The following is a 9,126-nucleotide window of genomic DNA, read 5'->3' as shown; positions in this document are numbered from 1 at the left end:
CAAATAATTCTCGCTTGCGAAACTTCAATATGCAATATATGCTCCGCTAAGCGCTCGTTAAGCTCTGCTTATGAGTACACGCTCATGTGCAATGCAAATATGTTGCATAAATACATATATACACACACATATTCATAAGCACATGCAATTGCATGTGTGTGTGCGTAAATGCATGTTGCTACTTTCGTAATTGGATATGCAGTTTCGTTTGCTGCGCCGCTCCGCGAAATAATTCTTTTCCTGTCACCTCGTTGTGTGCCATTTGCAGCCCGACACTTCTTCCTTCTTCTACTTGTTCTTCCTATAAAGCGCGTTGCATTCTTGTTAGTTATTTATTTGCCTCTTTTGCTGTTGCTTTCTTTTCGTTTTTTTTTTTTTTTTTTTTACGAAACTTCATTATTAACTGTGTTGTCCTCCTTTTGTTTTCTTTCATTCTTTCTTGCAATAAAATTGATTTGTGCGCATTGACCTGTGTGTTTTTATTGCATTTTCTGCTTATTCGATACTCATTTCCAGTTGATTTGTGTGAAGTGATAAGTTTTTGGCTTGTGTTTCCTTTGTTTGTATTTTTTCATTATGTTTCGAAGCGATCAAAATGATTCACTGATAGTTTTAAAAATAATACTTGGGAATTTGTATTTTGTAAATTTTGGTTGTTTCGCTGCTCAGCCAAATTAGCATAGACTACTTTGCTGACTGACGCAGATAAAAGCAATAAAACTAATTTCGAAAGTGAATAATTTTTAATTTTGCCGAAATTTACTTCGATAAAATAAGAACGTCGAAATCTCTGAGGAAAGTGATTTACTTCAGATGAAAATTGTGCCAAATGTCGTAAAAACGTATTATTTGGGTATAATCTTCGTTTAGTTTTTATTTAATTTTATCGATAATTTTTTGTTAATGAATTATCGATACACTATTGGGCGGTAATTCTGTGGTTTAGCTTAAAAACGTATGATTTCAGTGCAATCTTTATTTTAGTTAAATTTATCGATAATTTTTACTAATAAATTATCGATAAAATGCTGAACGAAAACGCTTTTAAATCTCGTAAAAACGCCTGATTTGAGTGCAATCTTCAATTTTAGTTTTAGGTAATTTTCTCGATAAATTTTTATGAATGAATTATCAATACACTATTCACTATTGAACGGCAACTCTATGAATTGGCTTAAAAAATGTATAATTTGAGTGCAATTTTATTCTTAGTTAAATTTATCCATAACTTTTTATTAATAGTTGATAAAATACAACTTTTTATTAATAATATTTATCGATAAATTTTTTATTAATAAATTATCGATAAAAAACGGAACGACACCTCTTTTAAATATCTTAAAAATGTGTGATTTGGGTGTAATCTTCAATTTTAGTGTTTAGTTAATTTTATCGATAATTTTTTGTTAATGAATGATTTATACACTTTTGAACGGCAGACCTTTATACAATACCGTTAACAAAAAAATTATGATGTTAAAGAGTTTTAGCGTGAATTTAGGCTTACTTTAGATATTGCACTATACCGATAAATAATGTTTAATGTTTTTTAATCGAAATAAATTATCGATAACCTATACTTTACTATACCATTAGTATTTCTGGATTCTTTTCCCAAGCAGTTAGTTCTTGGGTTGACTATTTTTTAATAACTAACAATTAGTAATCAATTATCGATAACATACATTATATTTATTTATTATTTTTTTAAATTATTTTATCGATTAAAAAATTATTAATCGAGTATCGATAATATGCTCAATGTTAGCTAAAATGTTTATTTCACTGAGCACAGTAAGATTTACTTTGATAATTTATTTTTTGTGCTATTAAATATTATTAATTGGTTATCGATAACATATTCAATGATACTGGAGTTATATGTAAATGTTTCACATTATCAATTAATATCTATATATTTTTTGTTATCAAAAAATACTTTTTAATCAACGCAAGAAAATTGTGCTTGTCCAAAATTGCCAGGCGACTTCTGACATTATATGAGCTGTGTTGATGTTGTTTACAATATGTATATTGGCTTCAGAATTATTTCTAGAAAAAGGACAGAAAAGTTGTGAACAACCTTTTATAGCTAATTTTTCTTATCAATTTTGACGTAGACTACGAACAGAGGAGTTTTTCTTATTTTATAATGCTCACCCTAACCATTGTGAGTTGAACTGGTAGGCAATAAGCCACGCATAGACCAGTTTTGGTCCTTTGTGTTACCAGATGGAGTTCAGTTCCTATGTCCAAGAGAAGTAGTAATCCGCTTGATGCGAATTTTAAGAGACTTTGCGGCCTCCCTATCAATACCTCCTCCAGTGTAACATACCGTGAGGACCACAGATGCTTACAGCGTAGTCTTGCCAATGCGGAACAAGTGCACTTGAGATGCTCCACTGTTTCCCTGGTGCCCTGCTCTAACCATTTCCTGCAGTCTTCTCGATCTGTCAGCCCCATTCTGCGGGCGTGTGCCGCCACCAGACAGTTAGTATTCCGATTATTGTTCGATAACATTCAGGATAGACTTATATATAATTTAAGAAGATGGGTCAGAGCCTATTTTATATACATATGTATATATATATAATGGGGCCGACATTGAGCAAGCCTCTTAATGGCAAAATTAGGCTAGGAAAACCCTTGTTGAGTCTAGTTGAGTCAAGGGTACCGAAGCTATGCTTGAAATAATAAAAAAAAAAACAAAGTCGGAAACATCATTTGCTCCTACTTTATACAACTTATTAGTTTCCCACAAGTATTTTAGAAAAAATAAAGATATAGATTCTTATCTTTTACCAAGCAATATTTCACCAACATATCGTTCACAACAAATTAACTAATCTATATCAGAAGAAGAGGCATTCAAAATAATCTAAGGAATATTTTTCCCTTAGAAAATTATTATTCATTAATATTGCTACATATTAGAAAGGCCATTCAAAGTTTTATGAAATTTAGTCCAAAGTTGGGGAAGACTGCTCGTATCTGATGCTGCAGCTCATCGTAAGTAGTGATATCCTCTTTAACCACTTTAATAGCACAACAGAATATGAATATTTATATTTATGCTTTCAAAGACGCTTTGAACACCACTTTTAACACACATTTCCCAGTTACATTTTACATAAATTTCCACATATTTTTCACAACTGTTTTTATTACCAACAAATCCAATTTTTTTAACGCTTTAGCACTAGTTGTTTTTCTATAATATTTCTGCCAAACATTTCACGCCAATCTTCGCACACTTCGAGTCATAAAACGTTAGAACTTCTTTTTTTTTATTTTTCTAAGATTCTTATGCTCGCGTCCAACCCAAACCGCCAACCGTTTGTGAACTTGAGAGACCTTGACACTGAAGCTGCTCCTCACCAACTGAAAATCAATACCAAACAACAAGTTGTAGCAAGTTCTTCGGCTAATTAACCACAAACGCGAAGAAGCACACAGAAAGTCAGACAAACACAAACACACACACATACGCGTTGGCATGAACAGTAGAGCTGAGCAGTGCGAGTAACTGACTGAGCGTATGACTGTATGACTGTGGCTATCAGAACAGATAACATAAAGTTGAGACAAGGAGGAAAATAATAATGAAAAAATTATGATTATTAAAGAAAAAACGCAGAAAAAGACAAAACGAAGCATTGTTTATAAAACTAAAAAAAAAAAAATTAAAAAAGTGTTGAAAAGAAAAATAGTTGTAGATTTACGTATGCTTGTGCTTAGAAGTAGCATAAACAGTAGTCAAGCGTATTAACACACAAACAATAAAAACAACACAGTACAAGAAACACTCGGTAGAACAGCAACCGCAAGCGCTTGGTGGCTAGATGATACCAGGTGGTGTGCTTATTTATATAAAAAGACACATATGTATGAGTGGTAAAAAAGTTAATCACCTTGTTGTTGTTGTGAAGAGATTTGCCAATTGCACAGTTGCGTACCATTATATACACACATAAATATATATTTAGGCAAGCTAACGAAGTTGGGCAATGTGGAATGCATTGCTTTAAGAGCTTCTGCTGCTGACTCTCTTTTGTCCATCACTAAAACCAAAGCATTTAAGAGAGCTTGTGAAGTCTGTGTATTTTAGCATAGGCGTAGAGTTATGGAAAATTGTATTAAAGTTAAAATTTTGGAGCGATGATCAAAAGCAATATAACTCGCGGAACTTTAAAGTATTATATAATGGCAAACATTAACCGTGTCTTACATTATCATAAAGTAAAAAAACTCGATGGGAAAATTATAATAACCAATGCAGTATGAGCATTATCGCACTTCTTTGTTCAATAAATTTAGACATACTAAAAATCGAAGAATTCAATTTTAGAGCTTCACAAAACGACGCATATCTCAAAAAGTAATGAATATTTTGACGTGAAATTTAGCATAGCATCACTAACAGTACAACTAACTTACAGAAAAAAAATTTTTTTTTTAATTTACCGATTTAAAAAAAAAAATTACCGATTCGAAAAACACGCGAAGTATAAATTAAAAATTCACCTTTCAATTTGATCAATTGAATTTTAAGTTATTTCCCGACTTTGTCCATTTTCAGTTAATGCTTACAACTGCTACTTTCATTGAGTTTTTCATGCACCGAACAGGTTATATGAAGTTTGCCACGAACTTTCTAAAACAATGAATTAAACGTCGGAGACACTATAAAGTACAAGTATAAGTGTCCGTCGGTATATACGCAAACTAGACCCTCAGTTTTTGAGATATCGACCAGAGATTTTGCACATATTCCTTTCGCACCAAGGAGCTGTTCATTTGTTTGATACGCTTGCTATATAAACTGACCGACTCACGTCCTTGTATGGAAAACTTTTTTATGTGAAAAAGATATCTTCAGCAAATTTGGCACAAAAATTAAACTAAGCGCTGAATATTGTAAAATTCCTTAGTTGTTTTCCATCTCATCTGTCAAAATTCTGTACTATATCATTGAAAATAAGTTGGAAATAACTCAACACTTCCTTCTTTACTTTCCCGCGTTTGAGAGGTCAAGACTTAAACACTTGGGATCGCATACCTTCGGACATCCCACCGAACTAGCGGGAAATTAAACACCTGTGCAAATATGTATTGGCCACCAAGCATTTTTGGTAATTTATAAATCGAACACAGGATTTTTTTTCTTTGGCTTCACAAATGACTACATGTAGCTGTCCGCATGCGATCTCTCTAGATCAGCCATCTAACCTAACATAATAAAATATTAAGTGCCACGGAAGATATCTTGTGCCAACCTGTTCAAGTTTAGGCACTTTATCAAGCCTCTAGAAATGGATGACTGACCTGTGATGATAAAATGAGATGGCTTTTGGTCTGTTAGATATGATTTTTTTAGATTAGCATAAGGCCACTCTCATTCTTTAGGCATGGGAATAGACTTGTTTAACATCGGTTTTGTTTGTACAAAAGAAAGTAAAAGAAAACATAATGCGTTTTTTTCTAACCTTGTCTACAATTATTGCCACATGGTAAGGCTCTTGGTTCTCTCTGCTTTTTTCTGCCTTTTAGACGGCTCTGATAGCTGGTGTGGTCTCGCGAATTCGTCCCCCTGAATGTCAATAGGCGGCATGGTGGTTAGTACTTCAGCAGCATTGCTTGATATCGTTTGGAAAGCACTTATTACTCAGATTTCACAAAGCCTTTGCACTGTTTATTTATATGTACTATTATTCACAGGTTGGCAATGTTTTTCGTGTAAATCATCATCAAAAATCATATATAAATGCTCAAAAAAATTGGGTATTTTATCATGACTATCGCATAAGGTTGATATAATGACATTCAAAATAATAATATTTGTCTACAAATAATAAACTAAACAGTTTTATCTTCTTTGGCATAAGTTGCTCAAAACTATGTGAAAAAAGGCAATAGAAGGCACTCTAGGCATTGAAAATGACTTCTACCTTGAACGCGTCAGCAAATGATGCGATGAATCCATATGATTTCTCATCAAACCGCCAATAACATTTGCATGGCGAAAGTGCACTGATTAAACCGTAGATTATGAATCATATTTATGCTACAAAATTTTATATTTTTTCCTTTAACTGTTTAGTGATTTCTTAACATAAAATTAGTTTAAATTCAAGCATTAGTCATTTGTTAAACAAATTGATTGAAGTAAATACTGAGTATTTGCTATTCTTCCATAAAAAAATCAAAATGTTTCAATATCATTCACTTGAAACTAAATTCCCAATCTTCCCTAGCACTAATTTGTCCAACAATTTTCAAGTGTTTGCTCAAATTGTTTCAACTGTTGTGAGATTTCTTAATTTTCTTGCACCCTTCTTTTATTATTCGATTAGCCTGTAATATGTTTACGCACGTGATAAAACTTCTTAATTTTCCCGAAACCCCTGTCGGCCTGTACTTGTTCTTTGTCAATGACACTGTGCAACATTGTCGAGTGGCAGGCTCACAAATAGCTGTTAAAAGGTGCCACAAGCCGTACGACGCGTTTGATTTTTACTTTTAACAAAATGTGATTATGTTAATGTAAAGCAGGGACAAAGGCTACTTGGTGAAACGGATATGAAGACATTGCATGTCATTAAAATTCAATTGAGCAAACGTGACGGAGCGCTCTTTTGTTTACGTTTTGGTAATGAAAATGTGTACGGAGCAGAAGACAAAACATACTCATCATAGAAGCCACATAATTGTTGCTTGATCATATCAAAACAAAATTTGAATTTTGGTTATAAAGTGGTTATTTATTGGTTATTATAATAAGAAATAAGAAATTTGTGTTTTGATAGAATTTAATTTGGAAGCTGTTCTGAAACATTAAGTAGCGTCTTCTCTATAAAACAAAGCATACCCATATATCTTGCTACAATGAATAAATGCCTAAAACTATGCCTTGCGTTATCATGCAAAACGACAGTTTGGACAAGTGGTACTAAAATACTGGTAATTTTCAAGCAAGACTAAAACTTGTTTCCGTTTCCTCAAGTACATTTCAAATATTCCTTCTGTTATGTTATTAAAAAGTGTGCACATGTGAGCTAGTCAGCGTTTTGTAAGTGCATCCTATAATATAATAATATAATATAATTTTACTGACTACACATTAACTTTGTTTTTAACATTTCATAGTTTTATTGATCATAATTTTATTTTGTTCCTAACATTTTTTGGATTTTTTGATGAAATGAAGTTAACTTAATGTCTACTTGCTTCAGATATTGCGCATGTCCAAGGCAATATGATGTAGCAACTGTTACCATTGTATTATGTAAATAGGATACAAAAGTTTCTTGCAAATAGTGCAGTGATCGTATGTTTTACCGCAAGTGACTCGATCGTTTTCTGCGAGTTATTTCATCCTGGACAAGATTTAGGCCAAGATTTTTGAGAAAAAGCCTAGGCTTATATGTTTTTGACGCGGGTGGATTTCTGTCCATAAAACGTAGGCATTTAGCGCTCAGATATCCACAATATTAAAAAAACAGCTATGGGCCAACGATTAGTTTGTCTCTTGCACGTATGTGTTTCTACTAATGGGTCAATTGTGTCTACTCCAGACATCGTAGAATTATAAAAATTTAATATTTCCGTCAACTTCTTGGGATGGTTTTCATTAATGTTTTTGTTACGATCAAAAGTGCTCAATACAGTAACCACTTTATACTTTTTAGGAATGGTGTGAACAATTGTAACTTGTCCATTGAAGAAAAAACGACTGCTTAGTACTGGTAATCGTCTTAGTTCCTGGCTAATGCCACAAACCAGCCAAAAGCGCTTATTACTTCTCACAGTGTCTACCAATGTCATATTATTATTCAGTAAAGGTAAAGCAAAATCTCGAGTTGTAAAAAAATGTCTTCTTTCCAAAGACTGCGGAGACTTTCTCCATGCGATCGATATACGATAATTATATATATCTATGTAGTTTCTAAATTATACGTATTTTAACCAGTTTGTATAGTTAAATGCACCATTTAAAGTACATCCTATGATCAGTTGCCTAAAAATCCATCTAATTTCAACAATTGGTTTATATTTCTCTTCTTTCTTTTTTTGGTGCCCTCTATGTTGGTGAACTCTAAAATATATTGTTTTTTTTTTTATTTGCGGTGCAAAGCACTGGCCAAATGATTATTTTATATTTGATAATCGGTGAACTACATTTACTGTAACCCCGGGGTGTCGTCGAATTATATTTTCTGCTCTGGCTCTAGTTCTATGGATTGCAGTCAATTCTATTGACCACACAACGTCCTTGTCCTTTGAAAAGTATGCGGGAGTGCAACTTACATCAGCTTGAGCATAACTTTCTTCTCTTGTATTTGGCTTTCTATCAAACGACCAGTCCATTGAAATTAAGTAGGAATAGACAATACCACAATCAAAATACTTACCGATGCTCGGTTTCGTAGCGTTTTACAAAATTTCTACGGTATCTGGTTTTACACAAAAAATATAATAATTGGGAAAAAGGGCGTGTAACTTCCACTTCACGTTTTAAACAGCTGATGCTCACTGAATGACCTTATGTTGCCCACACGTTAGTTTTGATTGTGCCACAGTTTTTATGAAATGATAAAAAATATGTTGTACTTTTTCGAAGCGATTTCTCTCAATGCAGGAATTGGTAAAAGAAAATCCCAATACATTTTGTCTTTTATGAAATATAAGAAAAAATATCATAAAAAGATCACGAGGTGATGACCTTAAGGTAACGAAAAGGATATTTAGTTACGAATAGTTACGACAGCAACTGTTATATAGTTTAATTCCACGCTCTGTTCACACAGGTCAATTAAATTTGGCAATTATTTAAGATAATAATTTTCTCATTGTGTTTGTTAATCTGTCTTTCTTTAGAAATTAAACATACTAGTTGTTGTTGTAATCAAAAGTAATATTTTTTGGATTGTGTATTGTCATTTCTTCAGCTGGTTAATGGCCATAGCATTTTTGACCAGTACTTTGTAGAACTTTTTTTTTTCGACGTACTACTCTATGGCTTCTCTTGTGTCCCTTTGCGACAATTTTTTTTTTATCAATCGAAAGAATATTCTTTGTCATTTATTTTTGAGGGCAATCTTATTCAATGTTGGCCGCGGCTACATT

This window comes from Bactrocera neohumeralis, chromosome 4 (genome assembly GCF_024586455.1).
Source record: "Bactrocera neohumeralis isolate Rockhampton chromosome 4, APGP_CSIRO_Bneo_wtdbg2-racon-allhic-juicebox.fasta_v2, whole genome shotgun sequence".
NCBI classification, from domain to species: domain Eukaryota; kingdom Metazoa; phylum Arthropoda; class Insecta; order Diptera; family Tephritidae; genus Bactrocera; species Bactrocera neohumeralis.
This window is presented reverse-complemented; position numbering follows the sequence as displayed.